The 16,874-nt window shown below is 37.9% G+C and overlaps 1 pseudogene; it reads left to right on the top strand.

The window, feature by feature from the left end:
• Window positions 1–7,664: 7,664 nt before the first annotated feature.
• LOC140232105 (uncharacterized) lies at window positions 7,665–8,963 on the top strand (annotated as a pseudogene).
• The last annotated feature ends 7,911 nt before the right edge of the window (window positions 8,964–16,874 follow it).

Here is a 16,874-nt window from a genome sequence, read left to right as displayed (position 1 = left end):
GGTAGATATACATCATTAAATCTCTCCCAATCTCTCTCTCACGTGTGTGTATGGGTGTGTATATAGATATATATATGTATACACATACACACATGAGAGATTAGGAAAGATTGATATTATATATATATTTATTTATTTCTAGATATAAATCTGTATTATAAATGTATGTATATATATATATATATATATATATATATATATACATATATATATATATATATATATACATATATATATATACACATATATACACATATACATATATATTACATGTATTATGTATGTTGTATGCTTATAATTATATGTTTGTATGCATAGGTACTCTACTTGTAAGTTGATAGAAGTATTATGTAACTGCATCACAAAACTCACAAAAGTCACACAGGATTATTTTTAAGAATGGATGAAAATGTACAATTTGGAACAACTTTGCTGATTTGGTGTTTTGGGGTGTTTCCTGACAGTGTTTTCCTTTGTTTATCTAAATCCAATATTTTGGAGCATGCAGATAATTGGGTAGAAAGTTGCATTTTTACAAGTTGCTTGGACCCATTTTTTTTTCTCTCTCTCAAGTTGCTTTTGTCCACTGTCCACCGATGAGGTATGAGAATGTGAGTATGAATGGTCTAAAAAACTCACTTGTTCAATGTCTCCTTTTGAGTATTATATGTACTTTTTGGTAATTTCTTTACTTATAACCTTCTTTTCTTTCATTCTTTTTGCCCTTAGAGCACTCCAAAGAATGGATTTGGTGCAATTATCACTATATTATCATCATTATGAAAATCCAACTGAAACTTAAAAGAGAGGTTAGTAATAGCTTAGACACAACAACTGTATACAAATAATGAATGTTTATGAGTGCAATGGACAGAATATTTCATGAGGTGAAAGATGAAATGATCCATTCAACGAGGCGCAGCCGAGTTAAATGGATCGAACATTTCATCTTTCACCGAATGAAATATTTTGTCCATTGCACGAATGAAAAACATTTATTTGTTTTATATAACGCCTGAAAGAGATCCTTGTCCTTTCATGTTTTATTAATTTAGAAACGAGAAAATCTGAGATCGCGAGAGTGCTCACTGAGTGCTTTAGCCTTTACGTTATTATCAGTAGCGCGCTGTCGCATACATACACTGGAACACGTACACGCAAGCGTATACGCGTAGTAAGCCGGGCTCGCAGTGAGCGTGCAATGGAGCAGATCGTATGGATCCAAAATTGCACGGCAAATGGAACCACAATTGCACGGATGATGACGTCATAGTGAAATGGGCCGAATAATCAATGTCAAACAACCAATCAAATGACAAGGATCTCTTCAGTCATTATGTAATAAATAATATCTGGTGATCTTTTTTTTTTTTAATGGGATTTGTGATACATTTGTCAGATTTTACTCGCACAGTGCACATTTTTATTGTAAATAGAGATCATCATTGTAGCACCTCCCGACAACACACATGACACACATGTGTAGTTCAACCCGGTATAGCTATTGGAGCTACAAGAGGGATAACAGTATCAAGTATCAAGTATGATCACACTTTGATATTGATATAATTAAACACATTGCCACTTTTTTTTTTTTTTTATAGAGCAAGTGAGTGGCTACTTGAAAAACGAGCCCACATGACACATTCGACACAGCCAAAACAACATATTCATGTACAAGCACAGGCCTCCAACATAACACAATAATAAAAGGGCTGGACATTATAGATGTTACAGTATAAATGCCTTCTGTGTATACAAATTTATTGTGGCACTGATTTTCATTTACCCTTAAAATATACAAGACTCGTATGTAGAAAAAATAAGATTTTACCATCTCTACACCATGTAATGTAAATAAAGAAAGGACAGAAGCCTTCCTTACAAGTATAACTTGCTAACATACAAAGTATTTACATTTGTCTTTGATATATCCAAAAAAGAAGACATACAAATGAAAAAGGCCATAATTTCAGATCACGACACATCTCAGCAGGTATTCCAGATAAGTAGACAGTTTATGAATAAGTACAACTCTCTCTCTCTTTTTAAAATACTTATCCTTGAGGAAGAAAGTAAGTAACACTTCATTTCAAATGTTCCATCTTCAGCATCAACAACAACAAAAAATCAATGACAACACATGGTCAATCACATTTTCAATGACCAGAGACCTTCATAACTTACTGCTCAGACCACAGAAGTCATTGTGCATGTACACACTACTTTTTGTCTAAATGTATTCACTATCTACTAATAATCCCTCACATAAACCTCCTACAAATAGAAAATATTATAAATGAATATGATTGTACACAGGCATTGGATAGGTACAATTTTAAATTTCTAGACTGTTGTGAAGTCTGAGACTTTGAATGAGCCCTCGCTCATCCAACTATGCGAGACCACGCATTATAATGCTTCTGATCGAGCACAAATCTATGCTAAAGATGTTTGTCATGCACAAATGCCTGCAACTCCTCAACAAAACGGGAATTCCATCGCGAACAAAAGGCTACTTGTGTCAAACTATTTGAATGAAGAATACTGTGCACTTGTTTACACATATGTGCAGCTGAAGACATTTCTCCGGACATGGAAGACTGGTGTGTGTATGTGTGTGTGTGTGTGTGTGTGTGTGTGTGTGTGTGTGTGTGTGTGTGTGTGTGTGTGTGTGTGTGTGTGTGTGTGTGTGTGTGTAAAGGAGCATCACAAACCACAAACACACAATTTAGTTTTGGACAGACACATTTCTTCTGGCCCTTTGGAATGGCCACCTGTGACCTAGATGATAGTCATTACAATGCATCCACCATGCACTACTGTAGTATTCTATATGTTTGCACCTTTTATGTTTTCCCTTTCATTTCTGTTCTATGAATTTGAATTGTATGGTTGCAATAACATAAAATTCAGCATCTTCACAAAAAATACGCTTTTCTTTGTTTCTGTCCTAATTGCACGTCACCACATGGCGAATGCATGGATCAGAACTGAAAGATCTCACTTTCCACACAAGTTTGGGGGGGGGGGGGGGGAGGTGGGCTATAATTGCAAAGTATGAAATACAGTAACCATGGCGATGAATTATTTATAGACCCTGAAAACTTAGGTGGAGGCTGTTTTAAGTACAAAAGTAGTAGTAGTACGGAAAAATGATCAATTTTCACCATTAAGTATGAAGATATACTCCTGATAATCTATTCCAAATGATACAGCATAGGGGAAAGTGGATGTCCTTGCTAAAATTGGCCACTGCCTCTTATCTATGGTCAATACTGCTCATAAAGGTGGGTGTCCTTTTCCCCCCTCTAGGATCATGATCATCTCAGTTTATCAAAGAAATGCAAACTGGATGTTCTGTTATGACACAGACAGTGCATGATCTTGTGTGTACTCATAAACAAAATAACATACTGTATAACTATTATGTCTCACGGGCACTAGGTAACTTTGAGGTGCAGTTTAATTTCACTACAAGGGCTCTCAAGCTGAGGTGAAACTACATTGTATGAAGGGGAAAATTAAGCACTAAGAGGGTACAGTATAATAGTCTACCAAGGTGTGTGATACTGCTAGAATGTGTATCAGCTGCTATACTAGTAACCTAGTCAACACTGGTCAATATTAACTCTTCATGCAATAATTCATTGTTATAGTGCATGGCCATGTGACATTCAATCACAAAAGAATGCTTCCTGATGACAGATCATACAAAAAATGAATCATTTCCATTGCTCTATAAAGGGCCTATGCCTCATTTGCTTTATATAACCACATTGCTTTGATACAGACGGCTGCTTATTGTTTCTAAGCAACAATTCACACACACTTATATGTTTATCTTTATTTTCTCATCACAGTTTCTATCTTTTCCGGACAAAGTCCCTGACTGCGGAAAAAGATGTTTTGCTTCTTCATTACATCGTGCACCTAAAAACAGAATGACAAATAACACTTCCTCAAAGAGTAAAGCCAAGAAATACTGTGAAGTCATCCTTTGGATATATCAATTTTCTCTTTCAATGAAAAGACGGAGACTGTTGTTTTCCTTCATTACCACAACAGCAATTTGTTTTCCTTTTTACTTCTTGTTTTGATAGCAGGATGTACATTAAATTACAAAACAGGGCCCTGTTTCATAAAGCTGTTTGTAAAGTTACGAACGACTTACGAGCGACTGGTGATCAGTTCTGATGTGCTATACTTATCAGAATTTCCATAATTCAGCACAAGAACTGATCACCAGTCGCTCGTAAGTCATTCGTAACTTTACGAACAGCTTTATGAAACACCCCCCAGGTCGAGTTTGGAATGTGTATATCATTACAGGCATCTTTCAAGATTTCTGCTGCTAATATCACACATTCCATCCTAAATTGATCGACCTGTAATATTGTACAACTGTGATGTGCTCCTGAACATCAATATATTCATAAACCTGGTTAGGTGATATTATCATTCAAATTACTTATAACTGTTACCTGTATGCAGTGCGCATGTACCAATTAACTTACTTTAAGTATTAGCAGCAAAACACAAGACTTGCCGATCATTATGTGTGTAGAAAATACAAAATCGCAATGTGTCAGTAAATGAGATAAATATTATGAAAGAAACAAAAATGAAATAAATCATCCCTTCGTCCATCATCATTACCTGATAGCATGTGAGCATAGCTGCCAATATGGCTGTGTACAATTCACAGATCACTCTCATGAAACTTTAATACCGATAGTGAGTTATTTTGCATATTAGAAGCACACAATACATTCATTTTCAAAAAATACTAATAAAGCATTATTTTACGCACCTAAACAGAAGTCACATGTTGAAATTACTACTATAAAATGTAATTACTAAATCTTACTATAGTTGGCAGCCACGCGAAAGTACAGCTGTACCCTCATGTGTGGCTAATTTTCAAGAAAGCTAATGTACAGGTTAGGGTCACATGACACAAAAACGCACCCTGATGTAAATCGAAAGCCCTTCAGTATTAAATTTTATGGCATGTTTGTAGTATGCTTTGTGGCAATTTTCAGAATTTCCTTTCCTTAAGCAGTTCCTCAACTCTGCATACAAGCCGGGAAATGAAATTCAATAATCATGACAGAGGCAAAGACTTGACCTTTTCACACTGTTTTCATGAAAAATCTGCACTGTATTACCTCCCAAGCACCATATCACAGTACTCTAAAACTATAGAATGATAGTCTTGCATGTAAATTTGAAAGTCTTTCATATCCAAGATTTTCTGACGTGCAGTGTCAACAGCATATCTGTATAATCCAAATACACACAGGTTAATGCTATGTCTCTTGAACAGGAATCATATTTTTGACCCGGAACTGCAGGTATATGTTCCACTGACCCTTGAAACACTCCCCCTCCCTCAGCCCATCACCCACCCCTAAAAAAATATTCGGCAGCCCCTGTGTCTGTGCATGCTGGGATAGGGAAGAAGAGGTTTTCAAACCAAGCTAGGGGCCACATAACTGTCATTCTTTTGACATAAAAACAAGGTAAAAAAAAAAAAAAAAACAATGACCACAGCAAACCATAACAAATGCATAGCAGGGTTGTCATTCTTTTGGAGTAACATTCAAACCTTGCAAGTGGGGTGAAAAGTATAGTGAACCAGGGGCAGAGCACAAACAATTGGAGTGTTACCACTTCCTTCTATTGTTCTCCTGTACTGTCAGTTCATCCTTTTTTTCTGAAGCACCTGAAAGTCTTTGACAACTGTCATGAAGTTCATACCTCACAAGTGGATAACAGGACATACGAACCCATGATTACATCTGTTGAAGTAAGATGCTTTCAGGCACTATCACACAATCCAGAGGCGGATCCAGGAATTTCGTAAAGGGGAGGGGCCTTTGCAAAATTTAAGGGGGGGGGGGGGTGCATGCAACCCCCCCCCCCATTTTTTTCCTTTTTATTTCTTTTGTTTTAAACAAAAATAAAGAGGGGGTGCACACCTGGTGCGCCCCCCTCTGGATCCGCCACTGCAATCAAAACCAAAGTATCCTTATATATACAGCCTAGTATGTATGAACTGTGTGTGGCATACATGTTACAATGATCACTATCAACAAATCAGTGTTCTAAGACTAAACAACAGCAGTGGAAAAAGGATGTATGTACTGAGTGCTTACCTAATATTCATCAGTGTTCTAAGACTAAACAACAGCAGTGGAAAAAGGATGTATGTACTGAGTGCTTACCTAATATTCATCAGCCTCTTAATACAGAAGATCAATAGTGCCTTTACGCAGGTCACGCCAGCTGCCTCTTAGACAAGAGGATTGATTGCAGTAACAACAATAACACCATTGCCACCAACAAATGCAGATGATACAGAAGTTACATGTGACTAATAAGCATATGTACACTGTCATATATCATTCAACATATACACATTATATACACTGAATTACCACCGAAAAATACTCATACTGTTGAATGTAATAGTATACGAGAAAGGTAACAGAGTAAAACATTTGAAAGCAGATATACACAAGTTCATCTGATGAATCAACATTTAATGTACTGAACTTACACAAATACCTAATGAGCATACAGAAAATTGAACTATACAGCAACATTTTTTTTTTGTTTTTTTTTTTGCGTGTGAAGAATACAAAACAGCTTATACTGTGTATTCAAAATACCTAAATAGGTAAATCTCTAAAAGTGGGATCAAATTAAACAATACATATAGACGACATAAATATAATTTCATTTGATCTGTTGATCGACAACATCCTAATCAAAGTGAAACTAAAAGCTGAACAAAGCAATAGGCACAAGCTCTAAGTGTTCAATTATTAAATAGCAGACTTTATATGATCTAGGCCACATATACTGTTACACAACATTTTACCAATCAAAACATAGTTTCAAACAGGATCTTTCTTTCCGGGAGCAAACTAAGACCAGTACCTCACAGACTTGGACACTATGATGAGGAGGATGTTTGAAAAGGACAATATATCCTCTTGAGCAGAAATAGTTTTGAGAAAATTACAGCGATGAACCTAAGAGTGAGGTAATCTTGGAATCCATATGATGCACTGCCACAATGAGCCATCCATTTCTATAATAGTCTATCAATTCATGTTTCAAGGACAGAGTGAACAAAATTGAAAAAGAGAAGAAGGTATAATTAGATACGATCTACGCAAAAACAATATTAAAACATCATTTTTTTTTTCTACAAACAGTAAACAGTTTACATCTCTGGGATCTCTACAAGTAAAATATGTCATCTACGAGAAGCGTTGCACTGGAACCAACAGCTCTAAGTTCGCAAGTCGAGAAGAAGATAGCATGTGATACGCACACTAGTGACTCATCCTGTTGTCATGTGATATTATCATATCACATGATAATTACTCTACAAAGAGACAAGTTACTATCAGATTACGTCTTGATCTTTGACCTTTATACAATGGTGACCTTCAACAACCCCTTGAGCTTTGACCCTACAACAACTGCGGGTTCTCTACAGTGAGAGCCAGAAACGTCCATACCAGACTTCTTGAACACAAGACCTGCAGCAAGACATATGGGGCTGCTGCATATGGTCTGACAAGGACAAATAAGTGAGGCTAGTAAATCAAGAGTAAACTAGAAGGTTGAGAGCTGTCCCAACAAACATGAGAGCTACGTATGGTCTGAGCATGGAGCTAGGTTGTAGCTCCATGGTCTGAGGCTTTGGTGGTATGATAGGGTACAAAGAGTCACTGACACCATTTTGAATTTAAAAAAAAATGGGCACTGGAAAAGCAGAATCTTTCATCAAAGACAGAAGATAATGGTGCACTGTCTGAACGACTAACCACTTCTCAAGAACCGTGGTTTGTTAGGATTGCCACAGATGTTGAACAGTATGGTGTTGCACATCCGTATGCTCATCTGTTGAGGATTAAAGACAATTAAGACTAACTGGTACTCTTACTTCAATAAGTTTAGGAGATGAATTACCCTGTTCTATACTGTAAGATGAGAGCAAGGGGTACTTAAATGATTCAACCAACATCCAGACCACAAAAGAAATGGCATGCAGATGCAACTATCTCCAGAAATCCCAGAAGTCTCATGGAATTGGTGGCAGCTATCCATGTGTGACAAGACATGTTGGGGCTGTGCAAAATACAAGGCTAATTCTAAATTAGGGCAAAAGCAACTGTACAATACAGTCTGACGTCTCCTATCCAGCCTCCTTTTATCCAGATCTCTCTATCATCCTGATGCGATCTTGCCATGTTTTGTTTGTTTGTTTGTTTGTTTTTTCAAGCTAATAATTTCAGGGATAAGGGGGATATCAACTTAAACAAAATTCTTACACAAGCTCACACGAATTCGACTATGCACTGTTTCACATCATGTAGCTACATAACCTACACATTGATGAAGTCTGTACCAAGGCAAACAAGACCCTTGCCTTCTTGAGAAGAAACCTTCGTGTAAAATCTCCTAAACTCAGAACACTTGCCTACTTCACTCTAGTTCGTCCACTGGTAGAATACAGTGCTCCTGTTTGGGACCCCTATACAGCTAGAAACATCAATAAGCTGGAGATGGTATAAAGGCGAGCAGCGCGGTATGTCTGTAATCGCTTCCACAACACCTCAAGTGTAAGTGACATGCTGCAAGAGCTGAAGTGGCCTAGTCTTCAACAGAGACGGGAATATATGCGCCTCATTCTCTTCTTCAAGATGCACTACCAATTAGTCAACTTTGATACAAGCACTTATATCATTCCAGTACACCGAGTCACACGGCACATCCATTCAGAGGGCTACAAAATACCAGTTAGCCGTACAGACTACCACCTATATTCATTCTTTCCACGCACAGTGCGAACATGGAATGCCTTGCCACCTGACATCATCTACCCCACCTCTGCAGATGCCTTCCGCCAACGACTGGTGGAGAGGTTGACAGCGGCATAGGAGTGGCCACTCTGTTTTTACTCGCACCCTGTTACAGCACTGATGCACCCCAAATGAAAGTTATTATGTTTATATGCACTGAGAGAGCATTATACCTGTCCTGCACCCAATGCACAAGCCTACAATAATCTTCAAGTGTGAAGGATGTGGGCGTAACCCCTAAGAAGAAGAAGAAGAAGAACCTTAAACTTCCTCAAGATCTATTCTGTTTGAAAAATCCACAAAATGAATATGCGTGCCATCATTTAATTACACTTGAGACCACACACTCTCAACAAGGACAACTTCCCCTGCTATACAGCGCAGAGACAGTAAAGAATGTAGCTGGCATTCTTCCAGGGCGTGCCAGATTCCAGAGGGAAGGAAACTCTATCTAAACGGGAGAATGGAGCTCAGATGAAATATAAACATGGAACCAAGGAGGATGCTATATATATATTCTGCAGCAAACAGCTTTGGAGGGAGACAAACATATAGATCTGCCCCTGGAAAAAACAGCATTCTTACTGCTCTGTAATTATTTGGAACAAGCAATCACAGGGAGATAATACAGTCAACCTTGCCTAAGTCGAATCTATTTGGACTGAGGAAACAGCTTCGACTTAGAGAAAATTTTACTTATGAGGGGTCAAGATCAATAGAATATAAAGAGAAGAGGACTTGAAAAGACCTTCAACTTATGCCATGTCGAATTAAGGTTGACTGTACATGTCTGGTAAGATTGACCCAAGAGTGTGGTTACCCCTTCATCATGGCATTGACAAGCAAACCCTTGGAGTGGTCATTGGGGGTGTGGTGAGGGGAGGGGGGGTGGAGTGGGGACACCACCACCTCCTCCTCCTGGCTCTGAGGAGCTTATATCACCTCACTATGGCCCGAATTCACGAAGGTGGTACAATCTTGTCCATGCATGGTTTAAACCATGGACAAAGACCATGGAGCGCCAAGTGTCCCATGGAATATTTCGTTACAAAATCAGTCATTTCATTGACGAAATGATTATCTTGTATCAAACGAAATGACAACATTTCATAACGAAATATTCTGTGTGAAACTTGGTCTTTGTCCATGGTTTAAACCATGGACAAGATTGTACCACCTTCCTGAATTTGGGCCTAGTAGATCAGAATTAAAGCCATAATGAAGGTTAAGTGACTGGTTTTAATCACATATCTATGAGCTCATAAAGCTGGATGATTGAAAATTGAGCACTCCTACCTCACAGCTTCTATGTTGTCTTATCAAAACATAGAGTCACAATCCAGGGGACATTTTCAATTCTGGTCAAGCAATCCAGAGAATAATGAAAATAATGGTCAGAGCATGGCCTTGCTCTATATTGGTTTTCTTTTAATAATAATCCAATTCATATCAGAGTGCAAAAAAAAAAAAAGAAGAAGAAGAAGAAAGAAACAAAGAGAAGTGAAAAGGTCTCAACCTTCTATGCCAGGAGTTTTTCACGGATTAACAAACACAGCACATACGAAGATTCCACTATTATCATTATTACCACTATAATCACTATCATATTACCTAATACCAAATTCTTGGGCCAAAAATCCAACTTTCAATGTGACCATAGAGTATATGACATGATTCTCTTCACAATTCTGTACAACTAATGGTGCAATTGAGAACAGAAGAGATGATACACAAGAAGCCGATTCACAGACTGATCTTAGGAATACACATGTACAATGACACACAGGATCTGGGGCTGCCATTCGCTGATGGAAATGTGGTACACAAGATAAAACATGAATTTCCTGTCGCCGTAGCGAACAGGGAAGTACAAACTCGTGGTGCTCTCTGGAAAAGTCTGTCCCAAGTTTTGTCATACGTGCGAACAGATATCGACAGCTAATGTCTGCATGATCACATGAGGCAAATTCTGTATAGTGTTTCAGCTGATTTGGATAGGGCGAGACAAGTTTAATAGAAAATGATAACACACAAGAGAATTCAACTGGAATATTGCATATCTTCCGTGGCATTGTGGAAGTCTGCTAGTTGGGACATGTGTGCACTATACTCTCTCATGCTGTCCACTCTACACTTCCAGTGACCATGTGCGCAGTCTACTTGCCATGGCAATGGTGGAGTTCGACTGAGCTCTTTACAACTGAAAGGCAGTCTTTCCCCCATTGGTGAAAATCCAGATTTTAAATGGTCAAATCAGATTTTACCCTATTTTTTTTTCCATCACACTCCTATCGAAAATCTATTCAAATTCCTTTGTCTATGAAGTATGACACACCATCTACAAATAAGTTTGAGAAGTGATTAACATTCAATATATCTAATTTCTATTACAACAAACTTGTCATACCCTCCATTTCAAAACCATTGATTATACATATCTGCTGTCTGTTGTTGATTTTGCAGATAGGAAAAATACAACCATGAGATAATGGAAACACACAGAAGATCAAGCATGCTCAAAGTACCAACACAGAAATAGATATGAAGGGCTAGTATTATATTTTTGAGAAGAAAAATATGTATTCATGTCAGACCATCATTATATTTCTGAGACTACAAATCGTCGTTGGGGTGACAAGACCTCGTATCTCAAAAATGTCAATTTTTTTTTTAGCTTAATGGTCAAATAATGGGTCAAGTGCTGTCTTGGCCAAATCCTAACTGTCTTACTCCAAAAATGAAGCAACCATGACATGTCAAAGAGAAGGCTTTCCCATTCACTATAGTGCTTTGGCCGCCATGTTTTTTTGCTCTCCTGAACATTTGACAATTTTGAGATACGAGGTTTTGTCACCCCAGCGACGAAATAATCTTATCTTTTAATTTCATACACATTATCAAGGTATATTCTTTAATATAAGACTGAAAAGAGGAACAAATTGTTCAAACGCTCTAGTTTTGACTTAAGTATCCTATTTCTACACAATTCTCAAAAAGAAAAGAGGGATCCAATATAATCCTTCCTTTTTCTTCTTTAGTGCACGAGAGGCACATGCAGACATTGCTATAACATAGCCTGGGGATTGCCATTGTGTCAACTTTCCCTACCAACATTAGCACCTAATATCATTATTGATGATTGGAATGATTTATGCTTCAGATCAAAACCACTTCACTTCGAATGTTAGCATCATGTTATAGCAACGCTTGCTTTAGTTTCCATTACACTGGCACTTTAGAAACTGATAAAATGAAAGAAAACATGCAGCACCTCCCTGTACAAAACAGTACTGAGGTTTAATCACACTTTACCTCTTGATAACTGCTGGAATGTATCAGTGTATCATCTAAGTACGCTTGCATCTAAGCTTCAAGCACATCATGGCTGACAACTAGATGTCTCCCTTTAACTCCCCGAGTCCGGAGCTTCCACACTGACTCACAAGGAGGGTGATGACGCGATGAAATATCGCCAAATCCAATTTAGCTTGTCGATTATCGGGCAGGAAGGTTTTCAAACCAGGACAAGATGCGACCCAGACGAATCTTGTTAGCTCTGATGCATCTGATCTGACATCTGACGAAGTTCAGCAGTCAAGATCACTTTGGTGACCCATCACACGTGGGGGAATGACTTTAGGCTCCTCTATAGATGTAACTATGGTAACCAACATTTTGGGAGATCTGTTCCATCTTAAGTACTTTCAAAATTCCTTTATTGAAATCAACTCAGTACTACGGACCAATGGAAGAAATGTCTTAAAGAGCCTTTTTTTTTTTTGTGAGCATGAAAAAATAAACACACCTTCTCCTACCAGCATTTGATCAGGTTCAGAGTTATTTGCTGAAAAGAAAAAATCCCATAAAACTACATCCTACTATGTTCTGCCCAATAGAAAATATCATGGGCCATCCAGTGTCTCATGAATGATCATGTTATTTGATCCATTTGTATACCGGAATGTAAGAATGGTCCAAGTCCAAATTTGGCTGTCATCTTTGGAGATCCCCTTGCACAGTAATGCAATCATAGATAATCATTCATATGACTGTTCAACATTTTATCTCAAACACATACCACTACATTTGTATCTTCATCACTAAATAAAGGCCAGTTTATGTGATGAATGAACCTTTACGGATCACGAGGGGGAAAGTCCCCTTTTTTCCCTTCTTGCTGTTTTTGGCTATTTTTAGCATTTTGATTGCCATCATGAGGCAGACACCGCCATCGGTACATGCTTCATCATGGTTCCAGCAAATGATGGCAGATTTGTAGTCAAGAAGCCAGACAGTTTGTAACATCATATAGACTTCTTTTCATACCTTATGGTATAGAGGTATATTATGTAACTCACTGTTACAGATGAGGAGATTCATACAAACACTAGGCCTATTTGTAATGACACATGAGAACTCCAACAACCCTGATATTGACTCAAAGGCATATACAGCATAGTAATTAATTATAACACTAAATACATGTAGGACACCAGTTTCCCATAAACAATGGATTCAGAGATCAAAATATGTTTATACATTATTACAAAAAAAGAAAGAAAAGAAAAGAAAAACCCCAAATCTGTGGATTGCCAAGGAACACTATACTCTCATTGCTCCTCATGTTCGACATGACATTTGCTCCCACAAAAATTGCTCCCATGAAATATCTGCACACAAAGCAAAACATTAAAACCTATCCACAAACATAACCCTAACCCTAATACAAATCCTCAAATCAAACTAAACCTAAAACTCTATCACAACCCTAACCCCAAACCCTAAGTCCTTGGAGAAAAGAAGGCCAGGGTAACTGTTGCAGGAGCAAATGTCACATCACCACAATTATGACCCAGACTTTGACACAAAGTTTTAATAGTCTCCATCACGATACTTAGTAAATGACACTTCTGAGGAAATTCTGTAGGATGGCTTTCACGCCTCCAGGAGGTTGCCGCCATACATAATTGTCATGAATAATGTTCCTCAACTTCATGATGCTGGTACCATAAAGCTCCAAGCCCTCTCCATGACACAATACAATTGGCCATTTTCAGTTTCTGTGACTATAAAATTGTAGTTTAAAGGACAAAATGATAGACTCAGTCTAAAGTAACCACTTAGGGCCTACACTGCTGGTTTCTATTTTGCTCGCTGGTTGGACTTGGAAGTCACCTGTGTGTCCATATTTGAACTTCTTGGGCTACATTTATTATGGTACTTCTCATACCCCTTATCTTTTTCATATGGATTTCTATGCTTCCAATGAAAGCAAGTTCTCTTTTAAGGCAAGCCAAATGAAGATACTTAACAAACTAACACACCATAAAACACATGAACCACTGTAAATCCTGCATATATGACAAAAAATCCCCCAAAAGACAGCGTTCAAAGGAAATCTGATAGCTGAATGATTTCCTTTAAAATATAGTCATGTTTATTAACTTCCCAAACCAGTACCATGGTACTACATACAGCCTACCTGATATCTATACAGATATGGAAACTTTTGATCAAAGCAATCTTCTTAAACCATCTGAACAGCACAATCCATTGTTACATCAGTTTTGCAACACTGGGTGTGAAAATATGCCTTCCCACCAAGAAAGAGCAACATATTCCATCAAAGTTCTATGTCAGAAAAAAACCCTATTCAATGAAGTATTGGTTTAGAGTGTCTATTTATGATGTCCCAATGAATCTAATGCAAGATCACTATTATGAAGCATACCCACTTAAGCAATAGGATGTGAAAGCTTTCTACATATCATCTACCTATACACCTGTTATTTGAAAGCATTCCTGTCAAATATGTTGTTTTACTCATGTTCCACACAGATGTCATTTGAGTAGCATAAGAGATATGGACTGAAATGCAGCGGTGACCACATATTGAGTCCAGTGTCTTCTAAAACCCATTAGGGATGCTGTGCCTTGTTGTTGAAGGTTTTGTGTGGTAAATCCCACGACCAATGTTTGCTTTAGCACCACAGAATTCACCAAAATGGGTCAATTTGTCCAGGGGATCAAAAATTTGCATTTTTAGATTGACCGAACATTGCTATTTTTGGTTACTTTCTCTAGCTTATGTCTACTTTCACCAAAATGTGTCCACTGACATTGTACATGGTACACTCAATACAAGAGCAGAGTCAGGGATATTCCTTATACTGGGTAATCTATCTTTAACACAATGCATTATAAAAAAACATGCCAAGTGTCAGTACAATTTGATAACCCCATTATGATGGTTGCCATGGAATTTACAGATTCATTCTTTGTGTACCTTCTACACAGAACAAGTCCGTACAATTAAAACAATCCAGAACTTTACAGCCCCTTCTTCTCTAAAGTAATGTTTCTGGTGCTCTTAGACTTTTAAATAATTATTTTACTTGGTGAGGAATATCATTTCCGACTTGAGCATCTCATCTTTCACAATGTGACCTATTAAAACTATACATAGAAAAAAGAAGAAGAAGAAGAAGAAGAAAAAAAAAACAACAACAACAACAACAACACTCCTCTGGTAATTTTGTGTTGGCCAGCATGTCATGCAAGGCCACAACCATTGGTACAGTCTATATCCTGCTCCTATCAAAAGTGAGGAGCACTGATAGAATCGAGATGGATGACTCTTCCTATTGCAGCAGTTGAAATAGGAGAACACATGACGTCATTAACATGCTAAAATTCCCCTTTTATCTACAGAGAGGATTCTGGTTATGAAATGAGTCACAGAGTTTGAGCCTGAAATTAACCCGTTGAGGACGAGTCCCGAGTATACTCGGGCAAGCGTCTATGGGAAATGCGTGTTGTAGCAAAATCAAACCGTCCTTAAAGGGGAAGGCTAGTAACTGATCAGTGGGAATCAGTGGAAATGCTGGGAGATGATTGTTTCAATCCTTATGTGATTCATTCAAGAGTTCATTGTATATCTATTGTTGTGTGAAAATGATTTGCTTCAGAATGGTCTCATATTCAAGTAATGTGCAGTTTAATGCTTCCAGGTTAGCGTCCCTGGTCAATGACGGAGCATTAATCTGCACATTACTTGAATATGAGACTGTTCTGAAGCAAATCATTTTCACACGACAATAGATATACAATGAACTCTTGAATGAATTCCACAAGGATTGGAACAATCACCTCCCAGCATTTCCACTGATTCCCACTGATCAGTTACTAGCCTTCCCCTTTAAAGGGTTAAGTTCAGCGACAGTGACCAAACATTTGACATTACAAGTGATTTGTCTCGCTGCGATATATGCATATAACAACACATTCCACTCCTACCTCCTCTGTTTGCTGCCTGAAATTGATGTACTTCAAAGGATTATGATGCTTCATGGAGTAGATGGCTTGTAAGTACCAGGTGTACTGGTCATAACATATATATGTAGGAATTTACACACTGGTACATATATGTACATATAGTAAGATGTGCAAACACAGAGACAGATGGAAAATGGAAGCAACAATGAATGATAAACAGGGCAAAGCCCATTCAAGAGGATCAAAGTGGGTGGCCTTTATATGCAGATGGTCTTTACGCACGCACAGGTAACATTTATTTCACATACACCTGAACTCAAATTGGACGGTATCAAAAGACAGTTCTAGTCTTGATACCACTGTGGTCCTCAATGCAGGTTTTATGAATTAATTAATACATATATATGGAACCATAGAACAATCTGTGCTACATAGACTAGACGATTCCTTTGTGTACCGGTGAAGGAAGTGGGTCAAAAACTCAACGAGGGTGTCTACACGGCGACCAGGAGGCGACAAGGATTCCAGATTAGCGGAATTAATGCTCACAGAGTCAAGCTCAGGACGTTTGGCAGCTAAGGAAAACAATTAGTAGGAAACCATGACCTTTTTCTGGTATTATCAAATATATGTATCTGACATGTATTAGTCAACTTAGCAGTGCCACTTCATCAGGATGACAAAAATAAGGGCACGGTGGGAATGCATCATATC

The sequence above is a fragment of the Diadema setosum genome, chromosome 8 (assembly GCF_964275005.1).
Source record: "Diadema setosum chromosome 8, eeDiaSeto1, whole genome shotgun sequence".
In the NCBI taxonomy this organism is placed as follows: Eukaryota; Metazoa; Echinodermata; class Echinoidea; order Diadematoida; family Diadematidae; genus Diadema; species Diadema setosum.
This window is presented reverse-complemented; position numbering and strand designations above follow the sequence as displayed.